The sequence below is a fragment of the Linepithema humile genome, chromosome 6 (assembly GCF_040581485.1).
Source record: "Linepithema humile isolate Giens D197 chromosome 6, Lhum_UNIL_v1.0, whole genome shotgun sequence".
Taxonomy (NCBI): domain Eukaryota; kingdom Metazoa; phylum Arthropoda; class Insecta; order Hymenoptera; family Formicidae; genus Linepithema; species Linepithema humile.
The window spans coordinates 4,567,254-4,590,454 of record NC_090133.1 but is presented as its reverse complement, the minus strand read 5'-3'; the positions used below and the strand labels follow the sequence as shown (position 1 = coordinate 4,590,454).

Sequence of the window (23,201 nt, the reverse complement as noted above, 5' to 3'; positions counted from 1 at the left end):
CTCACCGGTCGTAATTGTGAAAAAGAAGGACGGCAAGCCCCGCTTCTGCATAGATTTTCGGAAAGTCAACGCCGTGACCGAACGCGACGCGTACCCTCTCCCTCACATTACGGCCACACTCGACAAATTAAGAGGCGCGAAGTACTTGTCAACACTCGACCTCAGGAGCGGGTACTGGCAAGTGCCACTAACGGCCGCAAGCCGGCCAATCACCGCTTTCACCGTACCCGGGAAGGGGTTGATGCAGTTCCGAGTAATGCCGTTCGGACTGCATTCCGCCCCAGCGACCTTCCAGCGGTTGCTCGATACCGTATTGGGCCCCGCGTTGGAGCCCAACGTGTTCGTCTATCTCGACGACATCATTGTTGCCAGCGCTACGTTTAGCGAACACCTACAACATTTAGCTGAAGTATTCCGCCGCCTTCGAGAGGCCAGACTGCGGCTAAATCCAGATAAATGCCACTTCTGCCGGACCGAACTCACATATCTCGGACATGTCATTTCGCGGGAAGGCATTCACACCAATCCCGCAAAGATAAGCGCCGTATCTCAGTGGCCGGCTCCTACCACGATTAGAAAGGTACGCCAGTTCCTCGGCATGGCCTCGTGGTACCGCCGTTTCATTAAAGACTTCTCCGCCGTATCCGCGCCGCTTACTAAACTAACGCGGAAAAATGCGCGCTGGCAATGGGGACCGGAGGAAGAAGGCGCCTTCAACGCGCTTAAAAACGCACTCATAACCGCGCCCGTGCTCGCTTGCCCCGACTTCCGGCTACCGTTCGTATTGCAAACGGACGCAAGCGCGTACGGACTCGGGGCCGTTCTCACGCAGGATTTCGCCGAGGGCGAACGGATAATAGCGTACGCAAGCCGCACTTTGAATCCGGCCGAGAAGAATTACAGCGCGACCGAATTGGAATGCCTCGCGGTCGTATGGGGGATCCGCCGGATGCGGGACTACTTGGAAGGATATTCCTTCACGGTAATCACCGACCACCAATCGCTCCGCTGGCTAAAGAGCCTAGAAACCCCCACCGGCCGCCTCGGACGCTGGCTTTTCGAGCTGCAACAATACAGCTTCGACATCCGGTACCGGCGCGGAGCGTTAAATAAAGTTGCCGACGCGCTTTCCCGGGAACCAGAAACCTGCGCCGCCCAGACGGCAAATTGCGCGTGATATGGCAACCTCCTGAAAAAGGTAAGAAGGGAGCCTGCGAACTACCCCGATTACACCATCCAGGAGGGGAGACTTTACCGCCATCTCCGACACGATTTAGAGTTTCGCGAACACACCGAGCAAGAGCAATGGAAACGCTGTCTCTCTCGCCCCGAACGGGAGGAGGTCATGCGTCGATTCCACGACGAACCGACCGCGGGACATTTAGGCGTAGCGAAAACAATTCACCGCGTGACCAGGCGATACTACTGGCCCGGAATGTTCCGCGATATCGCCCGCTACGTGCGAAATTGCGAAAACTGTCTCGCCCATAAAGCGTACCAAGGCAAGCCTGCCGGACGCGCCCACGCGCACAATGTCACCGCGCCGTGGCAGCAAGTCACGATCGACTTAGTAGAGCCGCTACCACGCTCCACGAACGGCCACTCGTGGCTTTTCGTCTTACAAGACCGGTTCACCAAGTGGGTTGAATTGCAACCCCTGCGCAAGGCCACGAGCGAGGCAATATGTAAAACAGTAGCGGAGCGAATCATATACCGGCACGGTTGCCCCGAACTTATCGTCTCGGACAACGGCCGGCAATTCATATCCCGCCAGTTTAAAGACTTATTAAAGTCATTCGGGATAGCGCACCGCACCACGCCGATCTATACGCCACAATGCAATCCAGTCGAGCGGATCAATAAAACGATAAAGACCATGATCGGACAATTCGTCGGACGCGATCACCGCCAATGGGATCGCCACATCCTCGCGCTCCAATACGCATACAACAGCGCATGTCACGACGCGACCGGACTCACGCCCGCGTTCGCCAATTACGGGCGCGAACTATCACCATCCCGAAGATCGAACACACCCGCCTGTACCGATTCCGACGACAGCCTGGCGGCGCCACCTGGACGAGGCCCGGGAGCTAATTACTGTCAATCTCGCCAGAGCTTTTCAGAGGCAAGAGTCGTATTACAATATGCGGCGACGGGATTGGCGGCCGAAGATCGGCGCGACAGTGTGGCGCAAAGAACACCCTCTGTCAAACAAGGCCGCAGGCGTGAACGCCAAACTCGCGCCAAAATACGCCGGTCCGTACGTAATAGGCCGAATCGTCACCCCCGTTATCTACGATTTAAAAGATAAGAGGGGACGATGGCTTAGGCACATACATGTGCAGGACCTGAAGCCAGGGAATGGGGAAGATGCCCCTACCAAATAGGCTGACCAGACCACCGTGACGGGGATGCTAGAATATAAGGAGCGTTTCTGAGAATCTTCGGCCTAGAAAGCTAGAACTCGCATCCAAGATGACTAGCTCCTGGAACATCCTCGATGAGATCGAGATCTTGCTGGCCGACGAGCCAGCACCGAAGCCAACGCCAAAGCCTGCTCCGAAGCCGTCACCACCGGCACGCGTGATCCCCAAGGTGGGGACCACGATCCAGCGATCCGACCAGCAGCAGCAGAGGAAGGCTGCCTTCTTGGCCTCGCCACCGCCACCACCACCCAAGGGGCGGAAACGAGGGCCACCGGACCCCGCGCGTACCATCACGCACACGGCGCCGCAGGAACGTAGGCCGACCAGACCGGCGGCCATGCCGACCACCGCACCGCCGGGACCAGCCGCTACCAGCAGACGGCCATCATGGGCCGTTGAAACTCGGCCGTCAACGGCCGCCGCCGCACCGCCGACATCACCAGCCGCCGCACGACGGCCGCTACCAGCCGCTGCACGGCCGCCACCAGCCGTAGCACGGCCGCCACCAGCAGCTACCAGGCCACCGCCAGCAGCTACCAGGCCACCGCCAGCAGCTACCAGGCCACCACCAGCCGCCGCACCACCTGCGCCACCAGCAGGAAGGGCACCGGATCCGCCACCTTTTATGGTGGAATTCGCGCCAAAGGAATTCGCGGCGATTCCTTACTGGTCCGTTGTAGTCTCGCGTGGCTACAAGTTGCGAACAGCGGACGGACGGCGCTACAAGCTCCGCTTCTCGCGAGATGGGCGGCTTATCAAGAGCCGTCCACAGCCGCCGCAGGCACCCACCCCCGAAAACCGGGGGGTGATGTAACGATGCAGCATGCATCGTCACGGCTACGGACCGAACATCGTCCGTAGCCAAAAAGGGCGCATCGCGCGCCGATAAACTTTTCATATAAACACCGACGGTCAATCGCCGGACGGCCCCCCACACCTGACCGTTTTCGAAATTTACCAGGTGGGGGTCCGCCGGCTAAACCGCCGATGCTTGCCGATCCTTCGCCAGTCGGGCGGCAGCCGGGTATAAAAGAGGCCCGGCTGTACGCTTTTCTACCAGATCCCGTTCACTGCTCGTCAGTGAACGTCCTGTTGCGAGAGCACTCGTAATCCTTCGAGAATACTCGAAGTCTATGTCCAGCAGCCTCACGAGCACGAGCATACTCGTGCACCAACCGAGCATACTCGGCCCCAGGAACCGCTTCCACGTTACGGGCACACCCGTATCCTCGCCGAGCATACTCGGCTCTAGACCACGATACGAGAATACTCGTATTCCTGCCGAGCATACTCGGCCGCCAGGAACCGTCCTCCGTTCCTTCGTGCGAGCATACTCGCACGTTACCGAGAATACTCGGTTTCGTTTCCTCGCATACAAGCATACTCGTATATTACCGAGCATACTCGGTTTCGTTTCCTCGCATACGAGCGCACTCGTATTATAACCGAGCATACTCGGTCTCGTTACCTAAATACGAGCACACTCGTATATTACCGAGCGCACTCGGCTTCATTCTTACATACGGGCCTACCCGTATACCACCGGGAATACTCGGCTCCACGTTAGAACACCAGCCATTTCAAGACGCGGGCAATACGCGCGTCCTCGCTCCCGTCTTTATCCTTTTAAAATCGGATCCTCAAATCCGGCAGGCAATCGCGAACTAATCGAACCAGCGGCGAACATCGACACCACCGCGCACGCGGCCGAACATATCGATCAGTCGATCGATCCTTGCCGTCGCTCGAACGCATCGACCTACGCGCTCGCAGTCGCCTAGGGGCCACTGCAACACCCGCGCTTGCGCTGACGCTTTCTCGTCACAATTATTCATCACCGCCGAGATAATTTATAAACCGCGTTCAAACCAACATATTAAAACGCTCTGTATCCACACGGATTTGTAAAGTATAGACTTCATCAGTTAAGAAATAAATCTTGTTTTATTACTTCATTTTATTTATTTCATCCGAGCATTCTTCTGCGTGCCCCCAACCGACCGAACTCCTGACTCCGACGAGTTACTCCGCGCAAAACAACGTACCGTTTCAATATGATATCCTATGTATATGCATAAATGTATCTACCTCAGCGTATATCGTATGTATGTACGTTACATGTATATACATGGAATGTACACGAGGTATATTCTATGTATATACAGACAGCGATTTCGTTCGAATATACATTCTATGTATATCTGTAAGATATCTTATGTATATCCACAAATGTATCTACATCAGCGTATATCATATGTATGCACATAGTGTATACAGTACATTTTTTTCACATTATGGATATTTCATGTATATACATAGGATATCGAATGTTTACTGGGTGGTGGGTGTGCTTATGGTAAATTTTTGCACAAACCATTCTTCCACTGTTTATGGATTAATCTTGTATTGGTTTTATTGCTTGGTTGGTTTTACAGAACCATCAACAACATTAAAAGGGAAATCTACTGCAAGTTCACTGTTGGCAAAAAAACTTTGTCAAAAAGAAAAGCATGAATACGTTCGGAACAAACGACATAAGGAGCGGATGGAAATGGACAATAAGCTCCTTGCTCTTCTCGATAAATTCATTGAAAAACAGTAAAGTAGAAACCTCACGTTTAAATATCTATAAATTTTGTTCTTGTTCCTGTTGCTATTATCATTACTTTTATTATTACGTTATTAATATGTTCTACAATTTTTGTTTTCAAACATTTTATATTTTTTTCTAAATATTTCTTATATTTACAAAACATTATCTTTGTGCAATATATAGAATGTATGACAATATATAGGCCCACGAAACTAGACCGAGTTTTAGCATTTGTTCTGTTGAAGAAAATGGTAATAAAAGTTAAAAAAAAATGATAAAGTAAATTGGCATAACATGAAAAATTTTTCTATAGACTCATTTGTTTGTAAATGCAACAATTGCAGAAAAATGCAATTGCACAAAATGCATCTATGGAACAATTTTTTATGTTAAGCCATTAAATTTTTTCTTTTACTACTTTATTTCTTCTTTACTAATTTTTTATGTTAAGCCATTAAATTTTTTTCTTTACAAAATTTCCAGCTATGGAAATACCAGATGGAAATAATATTTCGAGCGAAACCAGGTATGTTCGAACTCGTAAATGGAAATACTCAATGTTATAAGGTCATAAAAGGCCTACAGCTACCGACGCTATTTACAAACAGCGGCCTTTGATTTAGACGACGCCGAAGCTGCCGATTCTACCGACGCGATGCGCGAGCGTTAGAGGCAGATAGCGGCTCATTCTTTCTTTTATTATTTTTTAGAAATAAACAAAATGCGAACGCAACCAATCGAGCTCGATGAGCGATCAGGCAGTCTTGAGCTGGCTTCCGTACGAGGCAGTTCTGTTTTTCGTGGCCGGCCGATGTTAGTCCAAGCAAACATGTAAAACGAATTATTAAAACATTTACGTACATTACGCACGCCCACAATTTATTACGGAAACCCCTTACAAAATTCAGAAGTGGGATTACCGGTGCCAAGTTTGGCGATTATGACCGCGCGATTGTGACTGTGCGTTTATGTTACGAATTTATGTTATGCTTATGTTACGGGCCTTTACGTTTTTATAAAACCTTACGAACTGTATTTTGACTGTATTTGAAACAGTAGACACTCGATTACTAACTTATGGTAGTGAATAAATTTCCAATCAGTTAAGAAAAAGACAACGTGTCAAAATGAGCACGCTTACGGCATTAGAGCTGAAAGAGAAATTAAAGGAAAGAAATCTGCCAACTTCCGGAACGAAGAATGAGCTGCTAAAACGATTATTAGAAGAGGGTGTTCCATTAAAAGAGCTTCGTGCGACAGGACACCCCGCAAACGAGATGCATGATTTGCAATCTGACGAATCTCAACAGGGGACGGCGAGCATTCAATCCGTGTCTGTCCGTGAGATTGAACTTTTGCGGAAGGAGAGAGACTTAGCCATGCGCGAGGTTGAATTACTAAGGAGAGAGGTAGATCTCTTACGAATGACGCCCAGAGCAGAAGAGAGCACGCCTGTTCGAGCAAGTACGAAAAAATGGCAAGAGCTCAAAGATTTGGTAGGCAAATACGACGGAAGTAACTATGATTTTGACCGATGGGAGAAACAGACAAGAAAACTACTTTCCACGTATGAACTAGACGAGCATAAGGCGAAAGCGCTGGTATGCAGCAAGTTGACTGGAAAAGCGTAGAAATGGTATCACTCGAGGGCTGACTGCGTTGAATTAAGTTGCGACGATCTGTTGGACGAGCTGAAGAAAATATATGGACAACGACTAGATCCGCTGACTCTACGACGCGAATTCGAAGCGAGAGTATGGAAGGCAGGCGAAACCTTCACAGACTATCTACACGACAAAGTGACGCTTGCAAATAAAGTGCCGACCGCAGAAGCCGAAATGATTAGCTACATTATCGAGGGTATTCCGAGTCAAGAATTGCGCACGCAAGCAAAAGTGCAATGTTATCAGTCAATAGACGCGATGCTAACCGCGTTCGCAGGCGTTCCGTCGCCTAAAGAAGCGCACCATAAGCAGTTTCCACAACGCCGAGGAGACCAGGTAACGGGAAATTGTAAATCGCCAGGAAAAGAACAACGAAGGTCAAAGGAAGCGGTCTCGCAGAAATGCTACAACTGCAACGAGGAAGGACACTATGCAGCAGAGTGCAAGAAAGCGAGGAGAGAACGAGGATCCTGCTACAAGTGCGGAAAGTTAGGTCACCGTGCTAATCAGTGCAGCCCTCCGAAGGAAGACATCAACTGCGTGATACAGGACAACGAGAGGACGATGATTTTCGGCGACTGGTGGAACTACAAATAAACGATAAGGACGGTAACTTTAAAATAGATTTTAACGCGTTAATCGATTCAGGGAGCCCTATCTGCTTCGTTAAAGAATGTTATATTCCGCGGAAATATATTGTTGTTGATTCGGGACGCGACCGATTCTTTGGTGTTAACGGCAGCGGATTGAAAGTATTGGGCCTTGTAAAAGCAACACTCGTATTTAATCGCGAGAAATATTTTATTGTATTACGTGTCGTCCCGGACGAAACAATGCAAAACCCGATGATCTTGGGACGCGATTTTATGAAGCTGGCAAGGTTATCATTGAGCAATAAAGAAGTTATCGATATTATGAATATTGAGATGGATAATAATAACTCTCACGTGTCTCCGCAAGATATGCGTATAAACGAGAACCTTTCGACTGAGGTGAAGACGCGAGCACGTAATATGTTCGAGAAATGTTATGTTAACGTACAGAGACCACCAAGTCCCGCGGTAGAAAACACGATGAAACTTACGCTTACAAACAATAAACCGTTTTCGTGCGCGCCGCGACGACTTTCCTACGATGAAAAAACTAAGTTACGACACATTTTAGATGACCTAATCGTCAAGGGTATCATCAGAAAGAGTGCATCCGAATATGCATCGCCAATCGTCCTAATAAAAAAGAAAAACGGAGAGGTACGAATGTGCATAGATTTTTGGGCCTTAAATAAGATAACAACTCGTGATAACTTCCCACTCCCCCTAATCGAAGATCAACTGGATTTACTAGAAGGGAAAAAATATTTTACGACATTAGATCTAAAAGATGGATTTTTCCATATTAAAATGCACGAAGATTCCGTAAAATATACTTCGTTTGTCACGCCTTTAGGACAGTACGAGTACGTGAGAATGCCATTCGGATTAAAAGGTGCTCCTCTCAAATTCCAACGCAGATATTATGTAACGCAGATATTTAAAGATCTAATTAATGCAGGAGAAATATCTGTATATTTGGACGACTTCCTCATCGCGACGGAAACAATCGAACACCATTTTCAAGTATTGGAAGAAGTTCTTAAATTACTTGTCGCGAATCGTTTAGAATTACGTTTAGATAAATGTCGCTTTTTCCAAACAAAGCTAGATTATTTAGGTTATACGATAACTAACGAAAGCATACGACCGACAGATCAAGGCATCGAATCGGTAAAGAAATTTTCCGTTCCGCGAAATACTAGAGACGTACAGAGTTTCCTAAGTTTATGTTCCTATTTTAGAAAGTTTGTAGAGAATTTTTCAATTATAAAAACCTCTGTACGACCTGACAAGAAAAGACGCGAATTTTCATTTTGGGGAAATAGAGAAACGAGCATTCGAAATGCTTAAAGACCGATTGAGTGATACACCTATATTAAGCCTATATTCTCCACAAGATGAGACAGAGCTCCACTGTGACGCGAGCTCAGTTGGTTTTGGAGCGATTCTATTACAAAAAAAGGCAGATCGGAAACTGCACTCAATATTTTATTTCTCTAAAAGAACAACCGAGGCAGAATCGAAGTACCATAGCTTCGAGTTGGAAACATTGGCAATAATTTATGCACTCCGCCGATTTCGGACGTATCTACTCGGACTAAAAATCAAAATTATCACCGATTGTCAAGCCTTAAGTCTAACGCTAAATAAAAAAGAGACTAACCCTCGTATTGCGCGGTGGGTTTTAGAATTGCAAAATTATGACTACACTCTCGAACACAGATCTGGTTCTCGCATGTTACACGTTGACGCACTAAGTCGACAAATTTTCGTAATCGAAGATAACTCCTTTGACAAAAACCTCGCATTATGTCAAAGCGATGATCCCGTAATTACCAAAATTCGGAAGGAATTAGAACTCTCTGAAAGTAAATTATTTGAAATGAGAAACGGATTAGTGTATAAGAAACGTCAAGGGCAAATTTTATTTTATGTTCCTAACGCATTAGAGACTAGCGTTATCCATAAGTATCATAATGAAATGAGTCACGTGGGTACCGAGAAAACAATTCGAAATATACTAGGCAGCTATTGGTTCCCTGAAATGAAAGCAAAAGTCGAAAAATATCTCAAGAGTTGTCTAAAGTGTATCGCGTTTGCACCAAATTCCGGAAAACCCGAAGGCACGTTACATAATATACCCAAAAGTAATATACCGTTCGCCACGATACACGTCGATCACTTAGCCCCTGCATCTAGATCGGGCTCCATTAAAAACCGGTATATTTTCCTTATTATCGACGCATTCACAAAATATGTAAAATTATATGCAACTAAAAGCACTAACACGACAGAAGTTATAAAATGCCTCCGTTCTTATTTCGAGCATTACAGTCGACCGTTACGTATTATTTCGGATCGTGGCAGTTGCTTCACGTCGCGTAAATTTGAAGAATTCTTAAATACTCAAAACATACAACACGTTAAGGGGGAAGCCTCGTGTAACCGGTTAAAAAAATTGAAAAATTTTTTTTTGCTTTAATTAATAGCAATCCATGTAGAAAATATATTCCCAAAGTTACAAAACAAAATTCGAAGTTTTAAGGAGTCCACAGCCCATTTCTTGCGCGCAGATATACAAGCGCGCGGCGGGGCGCTTGGTCAACGGTACCATAAGATATAAGATTATAGAATTTGTAACTGTTTTTGGCGCGTTTTCGGAAGTACTTATTTGAGAGTGCAATTTGGAGAGTGCAAGCAAAGTGTGAAATTCGAAGAAGCAGGAAATCGGAGCCTCAGTTTTAAACTTGTTGTTACACTTTTTTTTTTTACTTTTCAATACCGAAAACTTTAAACGCGTTTTTCTCGAAACCAGTTTTTGGCAATTGGCGGGAAAGATTACTCAAAAACTATTCGATCAATCGAGTTGTCCCTGTGTATACATGTAGTTTAATAATATAAATTGTCGATGAACCTATAAAATTAGTAAAATAATTAATTTAAACAATTTTTATCGCATAAATAAGGTGACATTTTGTGGGTCAAAATCGCAATTTTTTTTTAAAGTGTTGCCATTTTTTCAATTTTCAACTTTTTACTTATTTTTTAGGTTCATCGACTAGATAATTTCATAGAAAAGAAAAACTTTTTTTTTTTTTTTAATTTTAAACGAGTGCAAAAGACGCTACAATTCCCGCCAATTCACAACTCCAGTGATGAGGCTGCGTCAACATTTGTTTATAGTGGCTCTATAATCAATTATTTTTAAACAAAAAAAATTTTTTTTTACTTTTTAATATATGTTATAAAACACTAAAAAGTTTAAAAAAAATCCGTTGCATTGTTTCTTAAAAAAAAATTCCTAAAAATCACCTTTGTTTTAGCGATTCATACGAGGCTCCTTCCTTAAGATTGCCACCGCTTCACCTCAGGCGAATGGCCAAGTTGAGAGGCTTAACCGTACGATTTTGCCGATGATGGCTAAGTTAGCGGATGAACGAAATACATCCTGGTGTAATACGCTCAAAGATGTGGAATTTGCTTGTAACAACACCGTGTCTAAGGCCACAAACGAATGCCCAAGCATGCTGCTTTTTGGAGTATGTCAGCGTGGTAATATAATCGACGAGTTACGAGATGCGTTAGAGATAAATGGACAAATTGAAACACCCCGTGATTTACCGTATTTGCGCGAAAAGGCTAGTCAACAAATCCAAAAGACTCAAAACGCAAATAAGCAAATTTATGATCGCAAACATAAGGTCACAACGAAATACCAGATAGGTGACAAAATAATGATAAGAAATTTCGATAATTCACCAGGTGTTTCTCAAAAATTAATACCTAAATTTAAAGGTCCATATCAAATCGATCGCGTGCTCCGAAACGATCGGTATGTAATCAAAGATGTCGAAGGATTTCAATTATCGCAAACTCCCTATCGTGGGACATGGGAAGCGTCAAACATGCGACCTTGGATACCGGGTTAATATAAACTTAGATTAAGATACTTACTATTCTTTCCGTATTATTTATGCGTTGTATAACCATTGATATAAGATAAGTTTAAGCCATATATGTATTTTTTATTTTATTAAGTTTGAGTTGGATTTACCTGCGCATTATGTCAGGTGACAAGTTTTATCTTTTTCTTTTTCGCCGCCTCCCATGTGCGATTAATCGGGGCGATTAATGGTCAGGCTCGCCGAATTATAAGGTCATAAAAGGCCTACAGCTACCGACGCTATTTACAAACAGCGGCCTTTGATTTAGGCGACACCGAAGCTGCCGATTCTACCGACGCGATGCGCGAGCGTTAGAGGCACACACACACACAGATAGCGGCTCATCCTTTCTTTTATTATTCCTTAGAAATAAACAAAATGCGAACGCGGCCAATCGAGCTCGATGAGCGATCAGGCAGTTTTGAGCTGGTTTCCGTACGAGGCAGTTCTGTTTTTCGTGGCCGGCCGATGTTAGTCCAAGCAAACATGTAAAACAAATTATTAAAACATTTACGTACATTAAGCACGCCCACAATTTATTACGGAAACCCCTTACAATGTCCAGCAAATGAAGGTACGGCATGTAGAACGTGGAACAATCTAAACGCAAAGGCAATGCTGATAATATCATCAGGTATGGAGTATGAACAATTGCAAACCGTGGTAAGTTGCCAGACAGCACCTGAAATGTGGAACCGTCTAAAAACCATACATGAGCAAAGATCAGCAGTCAATAAACTACAACTTAAGCAACAATTTTTTAATTATAAAATGACAGAGACTGATTCAGTTGCTCAACATCTAAGTAAAATAGATTCGTTAGCACAGGCACTTGCTGACGTAGACGAGCCGGTCATCAAAGTGGATAAACTAGCAAAGGCGCTTGGAAGTCTTCCTATAAAATACAGCGGTTTCATTACAGCTTGGGATTCATACGATGAAACAAAACAAACCTACGAGAATCTGGTTGCACGACTAATGAAGGAAGAGAAACGGCTGACTGAAGCAGAGAAAGTGGCAGTAGCTTTTGCATCCTTGAATGTAAATAAAACGCCAAAAACAAATACAGATCAAAAAGGAAAATCTACAGATAAAAGAAATGTAGAGTGCTTCTTCTGCAAGAAGAAGGGTCACTATAAGTCAGAATGCCGTAAGAGACTGAATAAGCAACAGTTACAAAAAAAAGATAAAAATCGGAAACATCAAGCCTTATCAGTAGAGCATAAAAATATTATGGCATGTGACAACGAAGAGGGGTGGCTGGGTGATAGTGCTGCCTCAAAGCATATGTCCTATCGAAGAGAGTGGTTTACCAACTTACATACTAAAAACATTAAAGATTTTGTACAAGTTGGTAATAATTCTCAAATCGAAGTAGAAGGTTACGGTGATGTAAAGCTTCTAGCACTAATCAATGGCGAGTGGGAGCCACGCACACTTGAAAACGTATCGTATGTTCCAAAACTAAGTAAGAATCTTTTTTCAGTGGGAGCAGCAACAAAAATAAAAACCTAAAAGTAATTTTCAGCAAGGACAAAATGGAAATTTACAGCAATCGTCTAGTGGCCACGGGCATAAAGCAATCCAATCACTGTTATAAAATGCTATTCAAACCGGCGACCAAAACAGTAGCAAATGTATCAGTGATAAGTTCAGCAACACTGTGGCATGAGAGACTAGGCCACATCAATTTTCAAGCACTAAAGAATATGGCTGATCAAGGTCTACTACCAAATACATAAATAAAAACAACTGAAGGATTATTTTGCGAATCTTGCCAATACGGTAAATTGCATCGGTTACCTTTTAAACAGAATATAAAAGATAAAGGTTTAAGACCAGGCGAATGTCTGCACATGAATCTGTGTGGAAAGATGTCATATCCTTTAATCAGCGGGGCATACTATTATATACTGTTCAAAGACGAAAGTACGTCCTACAGAATTATTCGTTTTATCAAGCATAAGAGTGACGCTTTTTCACAGTTTCTCGAAATACAAAAATTAGTTGAAAGACAAACGGGTAATTTAGTAAAGAAAGTAAAAAGTGATAGAGGTCTAGAATTTAACAATGATCAGTTCCAGCGACGTTTCCGTGAAAAAGGAATAATCCATGAGTTCAGCGCTCCATATACTGCAGAGCAAAATGGAAGAATCGAGAGAGAAAAATGAACAATTGTGGAAACAGCTCGCAGTATGTTATTTGCAGCAAAGTTGGAGCCAAATCTATGGGCTGAAGCAGCAAACACAAGCGTTTATCTACTCAATCGACGACCTCAAGAATCAGACAAAACAATACCATATGAACAATGGACAGGGCGGAAAGTTACATTGAAACATCTCAGAAAATTTGGATCAGAGGTCTATATACACGTTCCGAAGCAGTTTAGAACAAAATTCGAAAGCAAATCCAGAAAAATGATACTAGTAAGATACGACAACAACAGTTCGAATTACAGAGTACTGGATCCACAAACCTTGAAAATTACAGTAACCCGAGATGTATTTAATGAACAAGATGTCAATAAAAGTAAAGAGGATACAACTTCCTCGATCGAGAAACAGCAAGAGGAAGATGTACAGAATGAAATTGGAACAGCAGGACAAGATAATATCAAAGATGTTTTTGACAGCTCAGTAGATGCAGAACAGTTAGAAGAAAAAGAGGACAGACCTAAAGCCACAGAACAACACATACTAAGGGATCGAAATAAAATTCAAAAACCAGCACAATACAATGAAACCTACTATATGGCCTGTGCAGTAGTAATAATGGAAGAACCAAAATCATATGAAGAAGCAATGTCAAGTAGTGAGGCCAAAAATTGGTGTCAAGCTATGGAAGAGGAAATGGATTCATTAGCAGCCAACGGAACATGATCTCTAGTACCTCAATCGGAAAAACAGAAGATTATAGACTGCAAATGGCTGTATAAGCTAAAGCGTAAATCAGATGGAACGATCGATAAGTATAAAGCTCGTTTATGCGCGAAAGGTTTCCTGCAAGCAAAAGGTATAGACTATAGTGATACTTTTTCTCCTGTAATTAGATACGATTCTATTCGAATTCTCTTAGCTTTAGCTGCAATACATGATCTAGACATACAACAATTTGACGTAAAAACTGCGTTTTTATATGGAGAACTAACAGACGAAATTTATATGAAACAGCCGAAAGGCTTTGATACAAATCCTAATTTAATTTGTAAATTACATGAGTGTGTTAGAGAATTTAGTACCTTTAATTAATTATCAATCTTTTTAAATCTTAGCATAAACAAATTAATTTTTGCACTTGTTATCAATGTTAGTTATCAAATTTATATAAATTAATAATATAATATTTATGTAAATATTACATCTTTTAGGAATTATCACGTGGTACAATTCCGACACTATTGGCACTAATTTTATGCTCTTCGTCTTTCGAAGTGATAAATGCTCATTCTTTATGGGCGTCATTTCTGTACGCTTTGAATGATGTTAAATCAGTAGCAGCGTTTACTGGCAAAACGGACAGATCAATTGCGGTATATTATCTTTATATTTAATATATTTAGTATTTTACAAAGAAAACGCGAGAATTGCAAGATTAATCATTTTTGTTTTTTTAGGCAGCAATGTCCAGTGGCTGTCAAATTTTAGTCAGCACACCACGATATCTAGTTCGATTCTTAAATAACAATAAAGATCTATTGTCATTTGATAGACTTGTTTATTTAGTTCTTGACAATGTTGATGTAATTTTGGATAAATATTACAATTCGGTGAGTACAAACTTGGATTATAATTAACATTTTTTTTCTACTGTATGATTTATAGTATATTGAGATATTTTGACAGTTGGGAATATTGTTTAAAAAACATAATATAATAAAAAATCATGAACCACAAGGAGACAATAGACCAATACTACAAACAATTATATCAGCAACTAAGTGGATGTCTGAGATAAAGAAATTTGTACGTTTGATAATGTACAATTTGTATATATGCATTGTATCATTTTTAGAAGCGGTTGTTTTTAAATCTGTGCGTCCAAAAGTATATAAATTGAAATCCACATACAAAAATAAAAAAATAGCAGATAAAAAGCTATATACATATAGTAGTTATGTATAATTTATGCTGCATCAATGTTGATTAATTATAATTGAAAAAATACATATTTTTGATGAACTGTTTTAATGTTAGATATATTAAAAAATGATTATAAGGCATTGAAAACAATGATAGTATGTATAAATGCCGAAAAAGCAAAACAGCTAAATGCCTTTTTACTTTCAACGAAGAAAACTTTGTTAATTTATGAAAATATGATGTTAGCGACAGCGGTATTGGTAGTTTTCCACCAAGAGACACAAGCGACACAAAAGTATTATTCGCTCTGTTGCTCATTGAATATCGAACAAAGACAGAGTAATACTTGTGTCGATTTGTGTCAACTTGTGTCCTTTGCTGGAAAACATACATTATACACGAAAACATTGATGTAAGATTACTACTGTACAATGCTCATAATCACATCCTACATTAAGCGTGTTACTTTAACTAAATAATGTTTAGTGTGTTAAATGTGAGATGTGAATATAAACCTAAGCAGTTCTTTCTCTAGTTTTTGTTTATTATATAAATAAATGTATTATTTTATATTTTTTAGGCACGTAAGTTGTTGGACATACCGGAAGAATTATTAAATCTTTCAACGCATATTGTAGAAGTAGTTTTAGCTGGCATAGCGCCATATGACAAAGATTATGCATGGAATCACTACACTAACAAAGCGGTTTACAAATGGTTTGCAGAAAATTTTGATGAAAGATCTTATATTATCAGCAAGGTAAATTTATATCAAAATAAGAAAAAAGTATGAAGAGGAAAATACGCAAATATGCAATTAGAGATATGCAAAATTGTAAAAAAATGAAGCTCTATCTAGTGAGGTTTGCGAGGTTTCCTTATAAGAGAATGCAATAACGCATTACATGCAAATATATTTGACATTCGACCGTTTGATATGGAGATCAATGCAAAATTATTCTTTACGTTTCAGAAACAAAACCATCACGACTGCTTGCATTGTCAGCGCCACATGCGAATAACATCAGGATAATATGGAGTATTGAGAAGGATTGCCAGTTGTCGACCATATTTACTGTATGCAATCACACAGGAAGCAAAGGAGAAGGCTATGATTCTGTGAACAATTTATGTTCAACGAACGTAGATGAGGAGAATGTAAACAAGCTCAGTTTCACACGAGAACAGGAATGCATTCTCAAATCTACCTAACAGTTTTCAAGACAAGCGGTAGGATCTGATGCGATATGTATAGTATAATATGTATAATAAACGATTTCGGGGGAGCAAGTGCGCTTTCGCGCGCGATTGAGAGAGAGAGAGAGAGAGAGAGAGAGAGAGAGAGAGAGAGAGAGAGAGAGAGAGAGAGAGAGAGAGAGAGAGAGAGAGAGAGAGAGAGAGAGAGAGAGAGAGAGAGAGAGAGAGAGAGAGAGAGAGAGAGAGAGAGAGAGAGAGAGAGAGAGAGAGAGAGAGAGAGAGAGAGAGAGAGAGAGAGAGAGAGAGAGAGAGAGAGAGAGAGAGAGCGATGATATGATGGAGAGAGAAAGAGGAGCAGAGAGAAACATTACAGTGCGTTTGCTACGCAGATAAATAATGTTTTGAGAAATAATGTACTAGAAATTAATGGAGATTATGGTTAATATAATTAATACTATGATCTATATCATGGACTACATCGGTGAAATATGAGCATTTTTCTAATTTATTAATATATATAATATAATATTGCAATTGAGATACATTCTCAATGCAAAAATATAAATACTTACATAATTATTTCTTCATATTATTTATATTTTAGATACACCATCGTTATCGTCATTTTTGTCATTCTCATAGCGCAATATACTCGAAATTATTGGTTTGATTTTCATATTTTAACATTTTTATATTCTAACATGCTGTTGCTAATTACTTCATGATTACAGTTTTCAACGCCTTATATTTAAACACTTCAGTATTTATAATAAAATTGGCAAATATTTAATATTTTAATATTTGCTACAATTTACTGTGTTTTCATTGTTTATGAGTAAAAAGCATTATTTCGTTTCAGTAACAAAAAAAAAATTTAGATAAATAGAAAAGTAGATAACAAATATAAATTTTTATAATAAAATACATTAACCGTAAAAATCAGCCGAAAAGTTCAATTACTTCCGATCAATGTTATAAAGCAAGAATAAATCGCTATAATTCTGCTTATTCAACTTGATAATTAAACGTATCTTTTTTTTTCAATTTTAGGAAGCGTAATAAATATGTGTGTAATGTAATTAAATAAAACATGGGTTTTTATATATATTTTTTTAATGTATATATCTTATAAATGTTATAATTATTATCACATGCTTTATGTATCTGTGTGAATATATATTCAATCTCGAATTATATTTAAATAATTACACGAATCTTCGAATTACTGCAAATTTATGTGCCAAAAGCTCATTTATAACGCAAACAATAACATTAAATTCGTAAAAGATTCGAGAAATTTTGAAATAAACGAAATAACGTTAAAATAATATAATGATACAATTTCCTACTTGTAATACCTTAGCTATAACATTAACTAGTTGAGAAATTTTTAAATAATAATAACATAAAAATGATAAAATGATAAAATCTGCTACATGCTAGAATTATTTTAGAGATGACATTAAATTCGTAACCGAGAAATTTTTAAATAAGTTTAAAATAATAAAATAATACAATCTAGTACATACTTATAATACTTTAAGACAACATTAATCATGATCGAGGAATTTTTATATCAGCATAAGCATAACATTAAAATAATAAAAGAAATGATACAGTATCTTACACATAATGATTCAAAATATTGTTACATTATTTATCAGTGATTCAAATATAGACGGAACATTTGCACAGATAATTAAAACATAATTTGTTGAAATATTTAACATATGTCTGGCGATATTTGTACTGTTCCCTTCTCTTCGTATTTAAAAATTTTTTTATGCTTTCTTCTACATGTTCACGAATATTAAAAAAATTTAATGTAACAATATTTATTTTTGCAAGACATACATTTGCTCGAATATTCGGTAATTTTGTCAAAGCCCTTAAGTGTGTGTGTGCGCGCGCGCGTGTGTGTGTGTGTGTGTGTGTGTGTGTAATAATTTTTAATAACATGGATAGTATGTTTGTTTCTTACGCATTTACCAATATATTCAAACTTTTACTTTTTACATGATTCTTTAAAATCATTTCATAAAGTCATATAAAATGTGTAGACGTGCGAACTCTTCAAAAAGTATTCACACAAGCATTGTAATAAGGAACTGAAAAAATATATATTTTGTATGTGGATTTGGAGAAATATTGTCTTCTTATAGAGAAGAATACATCTATGCCCAACTGCGACATATATAATCCTCCAGTTCTTTCTTAACACAGTCGTTAGTGATTTGCTAAGGGTTCTGACGTCTACTTTTTTCACAATAATATTGTATAAAAAAATATTTAAGATATATTAAAGATATTTTTATGTTAAATTGTAAAACATATAATCAGTAGTTTCCTTCTTCAAATATTGAGTGACGTAAACAGATCTGTTTTAAGCTGCAGAATGCGATTTGATAAAATTTACATAAATATTTCGAATAAGTACTAATTATCTAAGTTTTGTTATATATGCGCTGAGTACGTCACTCAAACAATCGTCACTAGAGAAAAAATTTGTTACATTTATGAAATCGGTTTAGTTTTTATAAATGTAGTAACACAGTATTTGATTTTAAAGCATAATTTGAAGAATATTACATTTTAAAGTAATATCTATAATTATGTATATAATTTCATAAATTTAAACAATTCAGTTAAGTTATAAATTTATAAATATATACGTATTTAAATTTACAAATCTTATACATTTATATAAACACAAAACCGATATGCGATAAATAAGTCAAATTATACACCAATGTCTTCATGTATTTCAAATCACTTGGGTCAAAGTCAAGACTGTCGTTATCGCTGGTCATGAGATGCTACTTAAAAATGTCGCTACCATCATTTCCATTGTCAAATGTAGATAAATGTATATAAACATCTGTAATAAAAAACAAATATTAATTATGTGATTTTTGTTCTTTTTTATCACATTTTGATTGAGTACACCAGTGCTCGGAATTAGTCTGAACATTTCAGCCGATTTCCGTGGTATACGCCTCCTTTTCTCTCCTTACCGCGCGCGCCGCAGCCGCTAGGGCCAGCGCTGCCGAACGTTAGGAGCGGCACTATCTGATTAGGTTCTATGAGTAGGTTCTTCTCCCTATTTATTAAAATTAAAAAAAATTTATTAAAATTTATTAAAAATAAATTTTTTTTTAAATTTATTAAGTGGAAATATTTCAATAGATTTCTACGTCACCCATGAGGTACTAATACTGACACGTTTTTCAAAAAGTGGTTTCTATTTACATTATTGCATCAATTGTTCATTCTCATAAAAGGCTAAGAAAATCTAATTAAGAAAATCTCTTTTATATATATATATTTTTTTTTAAATTAAGAATTTATTTTTATCTTTAGTGGAATAGGTCTACGGGGGAAACCATTTAAAAAAAAACGCGTCAGCATTAGTATCTCATGGGTGACGTGGAAATCTATTGAAATATTTCCACTTAATAAATTTAAAAATAAAAAATTTATTTTTAATAAATTTTAATACATTTTTTTAAATTTTAATAAATAGGAAAAAGAACCCATTCATAATCAGATAGTGTCGCTCCTAACGCTCGGCGGCGCTGGCCCTAGCGGCTGCGGCGCGCGCGGTAAGGAGAGGAAAGGAGGCGTATACCACGGAAATCGGCTGAAATGTTCAGACTAATTCCGAGCACTGGAGTACACCATTGAAAGAATAAAATGTTATGACAAATATTACTAAGCAATAATAATTAATAAAATATGATTAAAACTTACGATCGTTTTTCTTTTACTTTGTATAACTTGTCGACGGTTCAGCTAGATCGCGTGCTGTTCCTTGTGCCAAATCTTTTTGTTTTATTTTATCCTTATCTGTTGAATGTTTATTTTCGTGTCGTTGTAGAATTGTTGTGTGAAATGAAACGTTTATACTTTTTTTACAAACTCTACATTTTACAATATCACACTTTTGTTTTGCATATTTGAATGTCCAGTCGAGGAATTTATAAGATTTCAGATCTGATTGAGTATGATTTTGTACGTGATTATATATTTGCTTCGTCTGATTGGACAGAGGTAGTTTACATAAAATACATTCTATTCTTTCTTTGTTTACCTCGTCCTTGAACCGGAAATACTGCCAATTGTTGTCACATGCTTCTTTTTTTTTAGATTCTTTGTTTTTATAAATAAAAGTATGTTTCTTCATGTGTCGTTTAAGCGATTTTGCCGTGATGTATGTAAATTTTGTATCGCACAATCGACATTCTGTTTTAAAATTTTCAGGTTTTCTATAATTCTTCAAAAAATGATGCTTTTTAATTTTATATTCCCAAGTTTGTGTATGTAATAGTTCTTGCCACTCTTCTTCATGGACTTCTGTAGTATGTTTTTTGATGTTGTGAAGTTGAATAAACAATTTAAAAGTTTTTGATTCACATTCACATAGCCTACATTTACCAGAAAAATCTTCCACTTGTTTCAAGTATTTCCACGTCCAATCTTCCGTTTTTTGGCGTCCTAAATTTTTATCTTCTGTCGAATGTTTTTTTATGTGTTCCGCTTTGCTTTCATTGGACTTATGCTCAATTGCCGTGAAGACGCATAAAATGCATTCTTCTTCTTTATCTTTTGTAAGCTTATGTAAAAAGTTATTTTATTCAAGAATCAAACAAAGTAAAATAAAGTGGGATCAATGAGGCATAAATCTCGTAAGTGAGAGGTTTAATCAAGTCTTGTCGCACACACGTCACTTTTTCCGACTCGGCTCTACTGCGGCCAGCCTCGTTATGTCCCTTCTCCCAAAAAAAAAGAAACTCGTCGCGGCGACGGTGTCGCGCTCGTCACGCCAAGTCGCAACGTTTCTCGAAAACAAATAATATAGCGCTAAATTTAAATCTAAATCCTACACTTATAATATTTCACGTCTTTGTCCTTATTTTTTTCCTCATTTTTTTCATGACAATAAAAATCAAAATGTTTTTTTTCTAAGTGCTTTGTAAATTTATTATTTTTATCGAACCGCACGTATTTATAAATTCTTTTACAAGATGATACTTGACACTGTACTCGAAAATTTTCCTTCTTACTATAATGTTTCAATACCGTAACTAGCTTATCTCGACACATTGTGATCCGATCTGGATGATAGAATATATTTAACTGAACGCGATGCGAGGATTATTTCGTTGAAAAGTGCTTGATAGAAGCGATCGAGGAAAGAGATGTACAGTTTTTCTGTTTGTATGTAAATACTAACAACGTTTAAACCTAACAGTTTTAAAGACAAGCGGTAGGATCTGATGCGAAATATGTATAGTAAACGAGCAAGAGCGGAAGAGCATGAGCGCTCTCGCGTGCGAAAAAGTGTGAGAAGGCGTGAGGGAGAGAGAGCGAGAACGATGATATGATGGAGAGAGAAAGAGGGGCAGAGAGAAGCATTACAGTGCGTTCGTTACACAGATAAATAATGTTTTGAGAAATAATGAACAAAACAATAATGAAGATTATAGTTAATATAATTAATATTATGATCTATATTATTGACTACATAAATAAAATAGGAGTATTTTTCTAATTTATTGATATATAAAATATATAAGATATAATATTGCAATTGGTACATTCATTGCAGAAATATAAATACTTGCATGCCTGTTTTTTCATCTCACTTATATTGTACAATTTAAAACAATACACTTTTACACAGTGAAATAAAAATTTTAAAATCCATGACGTAGAAAAACGATCAGTGTCTCACCCCAATAGCTCGGTATTTATACGTCCAGCGTCTCGAGCGATATAATTTGTTTAATCAACATTCTAATAACGTATAGAACTCTTCGTAGAAATGAAAAGTGATTACAGACTGACACGAAATGTCATTTAAAATCAATAGAACTATTGACATACGACCAGCGTCTAACCTCTATACTAAAAAATATGCGTTTTTTAAGGAAATAATTATTTAAAACAAATTCTAATTGTTTCTATCATCAGAACTCTTTGGAAAGGCATTGTGCATGCCCAGAACTATACAAAAACTAATTTATAATAATTGTAAAGATTTCAAACACTCGTTACAAAGAGAAATAAAATAAAGATTACAACAAATTTACGCCGCAAGGCCACCGCATATCATTTAAAGATTTCGAACGTTTTACATATGTATCCAGGGCCGCATTTATACTTTTGGAGGCCTTCGGCGCAACATCATTATGAGGCCTCAAAAGAACAAGTCTATTTTAGTTAATCAAATTCATATGCATTTTTTTTAAGCTTTTATTTAAAATAAAAGTCGACATACATTACATGATGCAAAAAGACGAAATTTAATAAACAATTACCGCTTACAAATTTTTCAGCGGCCTCTAGTTTTTATATTATAAATTTAATATTTAAAAGTAAATATTTTATTTTGCAATTATAACTGGGATGTTTTTAATTTTGTCATTTGTGTGGGAGTAATATTTTAAAATGAGGCCCCCGCTTGCGCTTAATGCGCCTTATGGTGAATTAAAACTCAAGTAAGATTTTTCAATTTATAACTTCAAAAATTAACTGAAGTCTATTGATACATATGGTATGTAAAACGTTCGAAATCTTCACATATATGTTTATTCATTGCAAAAAATATTAGTTGTTCCGCATGTTTTGCAGATAAACATGCACGTGTGTCGGTTATAATATTTTCTGCGCAACTAAACACACGTTTAGATGGAACGCTGG

The 23,201-nt window shown here is 38.7% G+C and overlaps 1 long non-coding RNA gene across 1 annotated transcript; it reads right to left on the bottom strand.

Annotated features, from left to right (window-relative positions):
- Positions 1-19,097: 19,097 nt before the first annotated feature.
- LOC137000842 (uncharacterized) lies at positions 19,098-22,780 on the bottom strand. The gene is made up of 2 exons (XR_010891017.1): positions 20,250-22,780; positions 19,098-19,377 (listed from the first exon to the last, which is right to left on the bottom strand). It is a non-coding gene; the product is annotated as an uncharacterized lncRNA (long non-coding RNA).
- Positions 22,781-23,201: the final 421 nt, after the last annotated feature.